Genomic DNA, 15,275 nt, shown 5'->3' on the forward strand with positions numbered 1-15,275 from the left:
ATGTCCCGAAATGAGAAATAGAAATTACTCATCGGGAATATTATATGTATATATGATTTATGTATGTAATATGTTTAGAAATAAATAAATTGAAAAATAAATGTAAAAGAAGCCATGGAGATGAATGTGGAAGAGGAAGAAAATGATGAAATGACTGTTAGTACTACATGGGAATTTAGAAATGAAATATTGTAGTATAATGCTACAATCTATCACCGTTTGATTTCGCCTTAATAATATTTTGAATAATTATCAATAGGGGTCGTAAAATTGCTGAATCATCCCCTGTACGCAACCGCGCACTTAGTAATTGCCCAGTGACGTAGGTTTATTTTCAAAATCTTTTTTTTTTCTTGATAATCTAATAAATTATACCTCATCTTCTTCTTCTTCTTGGTGTAGGCCTTATGGCCTGTTTTTAAGAGGGATTAGCCTCCTGCGATGATTGCCAGTTCTCGATCCATCTTTCGTGCTCCTTTTGCCGACACTCATAGACAATTATTCTTCTAACCCTAATCCGCACCACAATGGTGCATAGGGCACTGCATCATATAAACGCAGAATTATCTTGATCTTTAACACATAAAGGAAAAGTGATCAGCCCTCCGCTTCAGGTACCAATCCAGGGTAATATTGGATAAATATTAGAGTGAAAAAATCACTTTTTTTTTTAAACTCCCCCCCCCCTGGGAATCGATCCTGGGACCTCCAGGACGGTAGCCGAGCGTGCTGACCATTACACTTCGGACAGAAAATTACTTCCCCACTTAAAATTATTACTATCGATTATTTTTTAATTTTCTCGTGATAACTCAACCCCACGCCACTGCCCTCTCATCGCGGCACTAGGAAATAAGGCTCCAGCGATGTAAAACCCCCAGTCATCGCGTATCTTTGAGTTTTCAATCTTCCCTCAGCGTAGGGTTCATACAGCCTTCAACTATATCCAATTAATCAATACTCCCTACCCCAGGGATGACGAGCCTTTGGCACGCGTACCATAGGTGGTACGCTAGACGATTTAAAAGAGGAAGACGATCTAGACGATATGAAGAGAAAATTAATTAAAGTAATTATACAGGAAATTATAAAACAAAACTATTTAGAAATACAAAAGAGTCTCGATCATCCGACCTAAACCAGCCGCAGCAAGGTCGGATAGCACGGAAAATGAGAAAAACGACATTAAAAAATGTGTTGATTTTATTTGCACATCGAAAACTTTTCAAATATATACATGTAACAACTGAATGTAACGTACGTGTAACATAACTTAATGTAACGAACTAAAACATCAAAATGTACTTACGGCAAAGTAATAAAACATGTTTTACAGTTGGTGCATATTCACATACAATGCAGTGCAATGCATGCAGTCGGGTAAAGGAAAGAGACATGTAGTTCAGATAACTCGGAAAGTCGGATAACCCAAGGTGGGATAACCGAGACTCTACTGTAGTATAAAAAAAAAAAAAGAAAAAAGAAAAAAAAAAAAAAATAAAAAATATATATATATATATATATATATATATATATATATATATATATATATATATATATATATATATATATATATATATATATATATATATATATATATATATATATATATATATATATAAATATATATATATATATATATATATATATATATATATATTATATATATATATATATATATATATATATATATATATATATATATATATATATATATATATATATATATATATATATATATATATATATATATATATATATATATATATATATATATATATATATATATATATATATATATATATATATATATATATATATATATATATATAAATAGCATATATATATATATATATATATATATATATATATATATATATATATATATATATATATATAGAAGCGAAACATGGAACTGGCAAAGGAAGGATGAAAGCAGAGTGAATGCTGTTGAAATGCGCTCCCTCAGACGAATGTGTGGAAAATCATTGTATGACAGAATTAAAAACGACGATATAAGAAAGGAATGTAAGGCTGAACGAGGAATAATTGAAAAGATTAGAAAGAGCTCTTTGCGGTGGTATGGACATGTGGAGCGAGTGGATAGCGAGAGAATGACTAAGAAAATATATGTGGCGAATGTGAGAGGGAAAACAGAACGTGGACGACCGAAAAAGACTTGGCACGATCAGATCAATCAGAACCTAAAATCTGGCGGTGTCAAAAGTCTGCGTAATCGGAGGGCATGTATGACTAGATGTATGGATGTGAAGGAGGCGAGGAGTGTATATGTCAGGACAGAAGAGTGTGGCGTTCCATCTTCTCTGCCTACCCCTGCGAGGAAACGGCGTGATGGTAGTAGTAGTATAAAAATAGCCATGTGTATTTTCTTTGTTTATCAATTAGTTTAGTTTAGCGAACGACGGAAACTTAGGATATGGCGACGTTCATGCTTAAATAAATCGCATTATTAAATACTTCATTTTTTTATTAAGTCTATTTTTATTTATATATTTATGGATTTGGCGTTTAATGTGTAGAACTCCATTTTAACTTATGTGTTGAATGCTAAATCAAACACCGATTTTTTACGTTCTGCTAAATTGTATTTAACTGTTAAAAAAACACATACAAATCAATTTCGTGACAATTGTTTCGCCAAGTTATGAAAAAAAACAGTGTTTGATTTCACATTTAATACATGAAGTCTATTTTTAAAATAACGTGTTTTTTGCCATTAATATATACTTAATTATTTTTTTCAATGTATTAATGGAAGTTTTTGGTAAGGGAAGGGTAAGTTACTATGAGTATTTCAATGTTTTAGAATTAAGTACATAAACCCTGATTATGACAAGGTTCTTGTCGAAACCGGTTGAATAAGGTGTACCAATAAAAAAGTGGTTAAAACAAAGTTGTTTTATTATTTCGAGAAATAAAAATACTTTGCGTTCTGATCCACTCACATTTTTATTAACCAACTAGTTTCGGCAACAACCTGTTGCCCTCTTACTAAATAATAAATGAAACCCTGAAGAGGGCAACAGGTTTTTGCCGAAACTAGTTGGTTAATAAAAATGTGAGTGGATCAGAACACAAAGTATTTTTATTTCTCGAAATAATAGATTAATATGATCCACAAAGTTAATGCTTTCAATATTCAAAACAAAGTTGTTTTATTTTATAAAGTTTATAAAATGTGCCACAAAGTATCTGCGAAAAACATTCAAGAAATATTAATGCTTTGTTTATATTGAAAATGTAAAGTTACACATTTTTTCAAGAGCATTTTTATTTCCATGGCACGTGGCATGCGACATATTATTATATTAATAAAAAAAATTGGCACTTAGGCTCAAAAGGTTCGCTATCCCTGCATTACCCTCTCTTACACTCTCTTCATTATTTCCAGTACTAAGAACTCAGTACTTAGCGGTTGTACGTTCCCATGATTGCCGCAACAATTCCCATTGATAAATCCCATCGTCATGTTCCCCGAGGCTTTGCTGCGAAAACAATCACGGATCGAAATTCGCGATTACTTATTCTGACAGCAAACATTGAGGTTGAATCCATGTTAGTTTTATGGGGGATTGATGTATGGTAATTCGACACTTAATCGCAAAGTAATACAAAAATCGATGGATTTGTTCAAAGAAACTCAAGCATAATAGATTAAGGGTTGTTTTAAAATACTTTTGCGTTTCGGTAAAATTATAATTACACGTACAAAAAAAAAACATAGATACAAAAGATCCCAGAAAGGCATGACCTGTGTGTGGGGGATACATTTTATTTAGGTTATAGTAAAGGGCACTGGCAAGAATATAATAGATATTAGAAATAAAAATAGATTAAAAGAAAATAAAATTAGAAATAAAATTACATTATATTTATATTTACGGTAGGTATTTTATAAAATGCATGTACTTTTTAAACCCTTGAGACACTTAAATAAACTCTTATTTTGATTTTAAATTAAGACAAAGTGAATGCCATCATTCTTGGGTGATATTAAATTATCATTTTAGATATAACAGTGAAAATAATTTTATTACGGTGACGTTGATCTCACTGTTATTTCTTAAATGGGAGGAATGTCAGGAATGATGACACTCAATTTGCCTTTATTTACGATCAAAAAAATAATTTATTTAAGTGTATAAGCCTCATAGGCTTATATGTGTAAAACAACATTATGTTGTTATTTTATTGTTTGAACCATAAAGGCTCGCTCTTTTCACCTCGAGCCTTGGAAAAAATATAACGTTAGTAAATATTAATAATAAAAATACCAAGTTTCAAACCAATTATTTATTAAATAATTTATGAAAAAAAAAACAGAACTTGGAACATATTCTTTGAATGGTATAACTCTTATAGTACATATTTGCTAACATTTTTCATTTTCATCTATTTGATTTTATGCTTTCTGTTTAAATAAAATATTTGTCGTTTTATATTAGCTCTTTTAATCTTATTTTATTTCTGATATCGCTCACTCCTTTCAAGAACGTCATAAATCAAAAAACTTGATTTTTCAGGAGAACGTTTTTAAAGATTAAAAATATAGCACAATGTTTTAAAAATAAATATCAAGCCACTAATTGAACTTTTTACTGTGCAACAGATCTTTTTAGATAAAATTTGAAGGTTTTTTCTCCATTTGAAAAATGTTTAGCATATTTAAAAAAATAATTAAACAATGGCTTTTCCTCAAAATGCAAAAACAACACTTTCTGCCCTGTAGCGGGTAAATATTAAGTTAAAAATATGCCTCTTTTGCTGGGATATAGTACATTTTCTGGGCATTCCGAAAACATGCACAACTGAAAATTGACAAATTTTGATTTATGACGTTCTTGAAAGGAGTGAGCGATATGTATTGTATATATATATATATATATATATATATATATATATATATATATATATATATATATATATATATATATATATATATATAAATATATTTATATATATATATATATATATATATATATATATATATATATATGTATATATATATATATATATATATATATTTATATATATATATATATATACATATATATATATATATAAATATTCATTTTATATAAATATATATAAAATGAAGAAGAAAAAATACAAATAAATAAAGATTTCTTGAAAAAGCCTCTAGGTTCTAAACATCGTCTCATCCATATTTACGTAATCCCGCTAAGGAAAATATGTCCTTTACATATTCAATTATTCCTTCAAGTCTTGTACTGCTGACGAAACAAGCCTCAGAAAGGATGTTATTCAAATAAACTCCTTCAATTTACATATTTCAGAAACAACCCCCTAAATAAAAAATCGAGCATGTTTACCGTGTACAGATAAAATAACAAAATGCTACGGCAGCTGAAATATGTAAGATAATTTTTTTTGTTTTTTTTTTGTTTTAAATTTTCAACACAATCTATTTTAATAGTAAAATTTTCCAGGTAACGTTTGAAAATTTATTTTGAATGGCTGTCCGGTAACATTTTAAAGAATACATATTGACAAAAATAACATGATAAATATACAAGATTTTTTAGCCAATTAAAAACTTCACATATCTACTTTTTTAAACAATGTAACCTACTTAAAAACTGAGAATGTAAAGTAAATATCTATAATATTATACAAAGACATTATATTAAATAAAAAAATGTAAAGACAGGATATAAAACTTCATTTTGACGTCGTCTTCCTTTGCTCCTATATACATACAACTACATACGCCTCAGCCTCCGTAGTGTAATAGTCAGCATGCTCAGCTACCGTACTGGAGGTCCCGGGCTCAATTCCCAGGGGGAGTTAAATAAATATGATTGATTTTTTCACTCAATGTTAGCTAATATGTACTATTTGAGTTATACGTTTTAAAGAAAATGTTCTACCAAAAGATCTGTTTTTTTTTTCCATAAATAATTTAATAAATGATTGGATTGAAACAAAGTATTTTTATTTTTAATATTTATTTACGTTTTATTTTTTCCAAGGCTCGATATGAAAAGAGCAAGCCAATATATAAATGATTTTTTCACTCTAATATTTATTCAATATTACCCTGGACTGGTACCTGAAGCGGAGGGCTGATCACCTTTCCTTCATGTGGTCATGATCAAGATAAATTTGCGTTTTTAGGTTTTACCTTAAAAGAAAATTTATTGTTGCACAGTTAAAAGTCCTAAAAGCAGCTTGATATTTTTTTTTAATAAATTTCATTACATTCTTTAACTTAAAAACGATCTCTTGAAAAATCAAGTTTTTTTAAATATGAGTTTGTTGAAAGGAGTTAGCGATATATAAATGTAGCGTTTGTTTATCTCTGCTTACTTCTACGGGATAGGAAACTAAATATTATTAATATAATTATTTTACAGTATTTTACCCCAAAAAATATTTAATTTTTAATCATGTTCACTGAATATTGTTGATCTAAATTTAATCTGAAACCTTGCCAGCATTAATAATTGCTTTTCTAATAGCTTTTCTGTACCACCAACTAACTAATCAAGTTTATCCCCTTTCTTGCTTACAACTTGTAATGTCCTCACTAGAGCTATATTATTAAAGTACACGGTACCCACTAACTCTTGGGTGCTAAAAAAATCCAAAATACATTTGAAAAAATATACATAAAAAATTAAGCCATACGGGTTCATTGTAATATTGTATTAATCTTCAGAGTTAAGTGTTTTTTCATTTTATTTTCCTTTTCAAAAATTATATTGAATAAGAATTTTATGGATATGAAAAGCAGTTAAATGTATACGCAATATATTAATATAAATAACAGGTATTTTTTATTTTATTTAACACAATAGTTATATAAATCGAGTCATTCACATAAATGAGTTACAAAGAGTACTTGTACTATTCCAGTTACTAAATTCCACATTTGTTAATATGAGAAAATATCACACCGGATATTGATCTGTTCCATGTGTCTGTGCGGGTATTCTTGTTTTTTTATTTACGTTTTTGATAATATACGCCTTAAATGTCATTTATTTGTTAATTTAAAACAAATATGGAAGTCTGGGCATTTACGGGGCTCACGATCGTCATAAGCTGGTTAACGTAATTACTTTACACACGGGTAATATTTACCGATTCTACCCATGATTGCCAACCACTTACTCAAATTCTTGAAAACCAGCCAATGACGGTCGTACGCCCTGTAAATGCTTAGACTTCCATATTCTTCTATATCTATCTTGAGATGTCAAAAAATAATGGAATTGAATTATTCATATGTGTCATTGTCAAAATGTATCATTTTTATAATTTTATTGTCAAATATACAGTTTTGGGTCACCGAGTACCCCTGGTATTATTGAAGGTAGAAGGATGCGGAGTTTGAATTAGAATCGAGGTAGAAAATCTGACGGGAATAGGTAAGGTATGATCTTGCGAAGATAATGGCTTGATTTAAATTATGATGTACCTTGATTACACATTTTACAATGATTATACAAATTCACACATGTCTTTGTACAAGTAATTGCTGAATATTACATTGAGATCCGAATCAGTAATGAATCACTACGTTTTTAGGAGTATTAATCCCTCGATTTTCACGGTTTCAGTAAGCGCAGTTTCGAGTATACGCGCTCGAGAGAAAAATATTTAAAAATCGTCATTAAGCGCGAGCTACATTTGTTTTCGACATACTTTGAAATGCTTTATTGTAAATATGACTGTTTTTTTAATTTTTTTACTAGCAAAGCACCCAAAATTGAGTGAAATATGCCATACTAATGATTTTACTTTAACATTTTAGTTATTTAAAGTTACTTAAACGTTTTTGCCATACTTTTTTTAATGCTTTATGACCGCACTATTGACACTTTAGGAGTTCATTGATAAGAGGTGCTGGACATTCAGCGGGAAGGACAAACCCTCCGAGCGAATATCCTGATATATGATTGTTCTTTTACATAAAAATTCCAATTTACTTGAAAAACTCTGAAATGCAAAATTATATCTCAAATTAAAATGTCATTTTTGACTCTCTCCAAAAAAAAAGAAGAAAAAAATAAATTTTTTGAATTGATGGCAGCATCATCTGTTAACAAAATATATATAATTAAAATAGTTGAAATATTTATTTTTTTAAATCACAATAAATACTTCGTTATAAGTTAATTTAACGTCAATAAGAATTAAATTAATTACAAATTTAACGTCAAATATATAGTAAATCACAATATATATATATATATATATATATATATATATATATATATATATATATATATATATATATATATATATATATATATATATATATATATATATATATATATATATGTATTTATATATATATATATATATATATATATATATATATATATATATATATATATATATATATATATACATATATATATATATATATATATATTTATATATATATATATTTTTTTATTTTTTTTTTATTTTTATTTCTTTCAAAAACTAATGCAGCACGGATGTTTAATAATAGTCAAAACGGTCCACGTTACACAATTGTATAAAGTGATCACCTAAGCCAGATAAATGCAAAATCGTAAAGCCTTGCGAATCAATAGTGGTATTTACCACGTAAAACTAATATTAAAATCATATACTTAGTTGTTGTTTTATTACCAAAAAAATCGATCTAAAACACTGAATGTCAGATAACAGTAGTCCCTTTAATTTGGTACACCTTCAACACCAATTTCGTCGGGATTTGATGGTTTTATAATCAAATCTGCCGGCTCTAGTATCAGCAAGTAGGGTTTATCGCGGAAGCCATCAGGCGTCAGTGTGACGGTTAATCCATATTAATTTATCCGACTCCGACCGACGTTGGATGTCGAGGCTTTGGCAACACGGCCCGGGTTTAATTCCTGAATATTTATTGCCGGCTCTGTACTCTGCAGCACTTTGTATTGGTTCCGCCCGGCGGAAGTTACATGCAAATATGTGAGTAGGGTAAAACCTCGCTGGCTTCTTGCGTACGCAGGGTATCGGTTTCGAAAAACCACTCATAACCCTAGATAGATATCTATATTCTTCTAGTTTCGTGGTTCTACATTTCGAAAAACCACCTAAACCATTGATTTCAGCGTTTGAGTGACTCACATTTTTCCAGTTTCGTAGTACTTTATTACGAAAAACCACTTTAAATAAAAATAATAAAAACCTATCAGCGGAAGCTAAACTGGCAGTGCACAACGGAGTCCTGGTTCCAACTCTAATGTATGGATGTGAAACATGGAGTTGGCAAAAGAAGGATGAAAGTAGACTGAATGCAGTCAAAATGCGATCTCTCAGAAGAATGTGCGACAAAACGATGTATGATAGATGTACGAATAGTGAAATAAGGAAGGAATGCAAAGCTGAGATAAGCATTATCGATAAAATTAAGAAAGGTGTGTTAAGATGGTTTGGACATGTAGAACGAATGAGTGAGGAAACAACGGTAAAACAAATTTATGAGGCGAATGTTAGCGGGAAAAGAAGCAGAGGAAGACCGAAAAAAACATGGCACGATCAGGTATGCCAAATACTTGAAAGTGGTCAGGTTAGGAGTCGTAACAATTGGCGGGTTAACTTTGGATGAGGAGATGCATGAACGTGGAAGAGGCGAAGAATGTTTGCAAGGAGAGAGTGGTGTGGCGCTCTATTCTCTCTGCCTACCCCTGCGGGGAAGCGGCGTGATGGTTAGTTAGTTAGTTATTTAGTACTTTAAACCTTTCACGATACACTGGTGTACCGTGGTGTGCCGCGGAAAGTGTCGCTTACCAAAAATGAGCAAGATAATTCTTGAACAAAAAACTGATCGCATATTAAAACTGAAATTTCCCGAAACGGATCTAGCACATCTTTGGCTGCACATAAAAAAATGAATATCCACTGCTTTCAAGGCGTGCTTTTGTATTTTTTTACCATTTGCCACGACTTGTGCAAATCGGGATTTTCGACTCTAATAGCTTAAAAAAAAAGAGAGAAGCCTGTGGACGATCAACGAAGAGATGAAAGTAGCCTTATCAACAATTTCTCAGATCGCCTGTGCTCAGTTAAGCAGGGTTAGATTATGCATTTAACATAATATGTTATATCGCTCACTCCTTTCAATAACGGCACATATAAACAAAACATGATTTTTCAGGAGATCGTTTTAAAGTTAAAGAATAGAATAAAATGTATTTAAAATAAATATCAAGCCACTAATTGAAGTTTTTACTGTGCAACAGATCATTTTAGGTAAAATCTGAATGTTTTTTCTCCATTTGCAAAATATTGAGTATATTTTAAAAAAGTAATTAAACAATACCTTTTCTTCAAAATGCAAAAACAACACTTTCTGCCTTGTAGCGAGAAAATATTAAGTTTAAAATATACCGCTTTTGCTGGGATATAGTACATTTTCTGGGCATTCCGAAAACTTGCCCAACTGAAAATTGACGATTTTTGATATAAGACGTTGTTGAAAGGAGTGAGCGATATATATTTTCGCATTATATTAATCAAATAATTAATTACAATTAAATAAGTACTACTACTACTACTACCATCACGCCGTTAGCCCGCAGGGTTAACGCAGAGAGGATGGAACGCCGCACTTTTCTGTCCTGACATACACTCCTCGCCTCCTCCACATCCATACATCTAGTCATACATGCCCTCCGATTACCCAGACTTTTGACACCGCCAGATTTAAGGTTCTGATTGATCTGATCGTGCCAAGTCTTTTTCGGTCATCCTCGTTCTGTTTTCCCTCTCACATTAGCCACATATATTTTCATAGTCATTCTCTCGTTATCCATTCGCTGCACATGTCCATACCACCGTAAACAACTCTTCCTTATATTAAATAAACATTGTTTTTATCTTTGGTGTACCTCTTAAATTTCTTGATTTGGCAGGTGTACCTTGAACGGAAAAAGTTTGCGAAACACTGGTCTAGTTCACCCAACATCGACGGGTGGAGACGCGCACTACTATCGCATGAGCTACACGGGTCGGGTGCTAGATTTGAAGCGTGGATAGGGTTTATCACCGCTTCCATTCATTAATAACCCGTTCATTACCTGTGTACCGTGTTTAAATTATGCGAAATGTTCATATGTAGGTACCTACATACGTAATTGTATAACGCGACCGCAAGGTGAATGTGTAATTAACCCTTTGACTGATGAGTTTTAATGGAAATTATATTCGAAAAAGGGCAGATTTTTTTTTACATACACATTCACTCCACTTACCGCAGGGGTAGGCAAAAAGAATAGAACGTCACACTACTCTGTCTTTTCAAACAATTCTTCTCATACGTCCCCGACGATTATTTTCACTGACCACTTTCAAGTATTTGAAATACTTGATAAAGGCAAATTTTCCTCCTGAAATTTTAAAACAACCTTGCATTATAAAAATAACAATAAAATTTTTACTTAAATACTTCTTCATCTATTTTGAGATGTCAATGTTTAAATAACTATTAAGTCATATATTATGCACTAACCATCACGCCGCTTCCCCGCAGGGGTAGGCAGAGAGAATAGAGCGCCACACCACTCTGTCCTTGCAAACATTCTTCGCCTCTTCCACGTTCATGCATCTCCTCATACATACCCGCCGATTGTTACGACTCCTAACCTGACCACTTTCAAGTATTTGGCATACCTGATCGTGCCATGTTTTTCTCGGTCTTCCTGTGCTTCTTTTCCCGCTAACATTTGCCTCATAAATATGTTTTACCGTTCTTTCCTCGCTCATTCGTTCTACATGTCCAAACCATCTCAACACACCTTTGTTAATTTTATCGATAATGATATAATATTTTAATATATTATTAGATTAAAACCAATAATTTTAGCTTTTCAACTTTAAAAAGCTAAAAATATTGGTTTTAATCTAATAATATATTTAAATGCAATTCCATCACGAAGTGTCAGTGGATAATATAAAACTATCAAGTGGAGAAACCCAAATTTGACCCCAAACCGTTTCGAGAACCTGCTTATGAGAATATCTCTAGTTCTCGAAACTATCGTATTTACGTAAAAATGTACTCAAAAATGTGATGATATGTGTATGATACGAGTGACTTTAAAAAAAAATTATTACTTGTCTTAGAAAATTCTCGTGGAGGCTTCATTAAAATGAAAAAAAAAAAATAATAAAAAATATATTTACCTATTATGTACAAGGATATATAACTTATTTAGCTTTTATATATTTAAAATGATAGTGAATGTGTATAGGAAATAATACATATATAAGGTTTATCCCTAAAATCAATAAAATACAATAGAAACTATGGATTAAATATCTAAAATTAGTCGAGATATGTCACATAGCTCATTTATTTGTGTCATTCGTCTAGTCTCATTTTCTAAATAAGACACCACGAAATCCGTAAGTTTATCAAAATATTATACGTTTTTAAGTGATAATTTAATTTTATGCATATTTTAATTGCTACGAATTTGTTACTCGTCAAAACAACTTTTTTATCTTAAAAAAAAAAATTATAATAAAACCCTTATCCGCACCCCAATGGTGATAGGGCACTGTGTCTTATACACGCAGTGTTATCATGATCGTTTACACATGAAGGGAAGGTGATCAGCCCTCCACTTCAGTTACCAGTCCATGGTAATATTGAATAAATATTACAGTGAAAAAATCGCTTATATTTATTTTTACCCCCTTGGGAATCGAACCCGGGACCTCCAGAACGGTAGCCGAGCGTGCTGACCATTACACTGCGGAGGCGGACAAAACATGTCACATAGCTCATTTATTTGTGTCGTTCGTCTTTTCGCATTTTCTAAATACGACACCACTAAATCCGTAAGTTTTTCAAAAAAATTGTACATTTTTAAGTGATTATTTTATTTTTATGTATGTTTTAATTGCTACGAATTTGTTACTTTTAACTTTTTTATCTTAAAAAAACAACCGTAAAACAGTGGTTAATTTAATAAAAGCGTGGCTCACGCCTCTCACTCAATTAATATGAGTTGTTTTGCTTATATAATTTTAAGCTCAGACGGTAAAACTCTTAAAAAACTTTTCTTGCGTAAAAATTAAGCTTGTTTAATACTGCGAGCGCACGGAATCCGCTAATAGACAAAACTTCCTTAATATATCAACCTACATACACCTTCGCACTTACTATGTACTCAACTCGCCCATAGACGGTACTTAGCTACACGATGTACAGAAAATGATGGCAATGCTTTTTTTATAATTAAAACGTAACTTTGTTTTAAAATCACTATAAATATTTAATTATTACTTAATTATAATGTCAACCGGATCATGGGTATGAATGTCACAAGATTATAAATTTATTACTTAAACCGGCCCATGTTAAATCGTAAGCCTTGAAAAAACCCTGGCTTCCATATTCTTCTTTATTTGTGTCGAGATGTCAAAATGTAATTTCCTTTCAAACAGTTTTATAAGTATTGTTAGATGTGCCCTAGGCATAGGAAACGTGCGGGCACATTACAGTTATTATTTTTTTGGCAAAACACCCAAAATTGAGTGATTAGTGAATTTGTTATAATGTTCATTATTAAATAAAAATAATGAAATGAACATAAAATTAAGTTTTACTTGGTAAATACATACCACTATAAGTGATATTTACCCAGTAAAACTAAAATTAAAAATATGTAGATATTACCACAAAGAGACTACCAAATAAATAAATACAATAATAATTTATAAAAATTGATAAAAGGAACGTTACTAAATAGTGAATAAAAAAAGTTAAATAATGCTTTAATTGCCATATTTAATTCTTCTTCTTCTTACCCTTATCCGCACCCAATGGTGCATAGAGCACTGCATCGCATTGACGCAGTGTTGCTTACATAAAGACATCCAGCGCTTCCAACACATATTAAAATAAAACATTTTTTATTAGAAGAAACGAACCTTGTACATAATAAGCAAGGCAAACAATAAATGAAATTTCCATATAAAAATTATTTAAAAAAAAAACTCATGCGCTTCAGGGTAATATTAAAAAAAAATCAGTGTAAAAACACTATTGGTGAGTTTAAATAAGCTTTTATTTGTATGTAAGGTCCGAATCCTGGATTATAATTACGTAAATGAGAAACGCTAGTATACCTTGGTATACGCTAGTATATCATTTTCATCATCATGGATGTCTCTTGTAAAATTCTAGTAATTCAAGCACAATAAAGACACGAGTATTCATGTTCACCCCCCTCCCCCCTGGTAATCGAACCTAGGACCTCCAGCACGGTAGATAAACACGCTTACCATCACACCATTCAGGCGGACAAAGAATCAGCCAATAATTAATGGCAAAATTAAAGCTTGACAGGTGATTTCGGTAAAATTATTGCCAACGCATAGGCCTGCATCACATCCGCAATATTTCCAAATCATTAAATTAGGCGATGATTGTGAAGCGTGCATAATGGGTGGGGTAGACAGTAGACAGCGCACAGTCCAATATTTCACCCAGGCTGTCAGCAACGGGGAATTACACCCTGCGACCCCCTCAAAGCAGAACCTCGCATCCTTTGGGGGTCGAAGCATTTCAAATTTTATTTAAGGTTGTTCTTCCATGATGTAATTTTCACTTAGTTTAGTATTTTGATATTTTTCTTAAAGCGAACGCCGATTAGCGTACAAAAGACCTAAGAATAAGCATGTTTATAAATACATGTATATAAATATATATATATATATATATATATATTTATATATATATATATATATATATATATATATATATATATATATATATATATATATATATATATATATATATATATATATATATATATATATATATATATATATATAAATATATATATAAACTAACTAACTAACTAACCATCACGCCGCTTCCCCGCAGGGGTAGGCAGAGAGAATAGAGCGCCACACCACTCTGTCCTTGCAAACATTCTTCGCCTCTTCCACGTTCATGCATCTCCTCATACATACCCGCCGATTGTTACGACTCCTAACCTGACCACTTTCAAGTATTTGGCATACCTGATCGTGCCATGTTTTTCTCGGTCTTCCTCTGCTTCTTTTCCCACTAACATTCGCCTCATAATTTTTTTTTACCGTTCTTTCCTCACTCATTCGTTCTACACGTCCAAACCATCTCAACACACCTTTCTTAATTTTATCGATATATATATATATATATATATATATATATATATATATATATATATATATATATATATATATATATATATATATATATATATATATATATATAT

This window comes from Brachycentrus maculatus, unplaced genomic scaffold (genome assembly GCF_059751285.1).
Source record: "Brachycentrus maculatus isolate JH-2025_06_01 unplaced genomic scaffold, ASM5975128v1 h1tg000075l, whole genome shotgun sequence".
Taxonomy (NCBI): domain Eukaryota; kingdom Metazoa; phylum Arthropoda; class Insecta; order Trichoptera; family Brachycentridae; genus Brachycentrus; species Brachycentrus maculatus.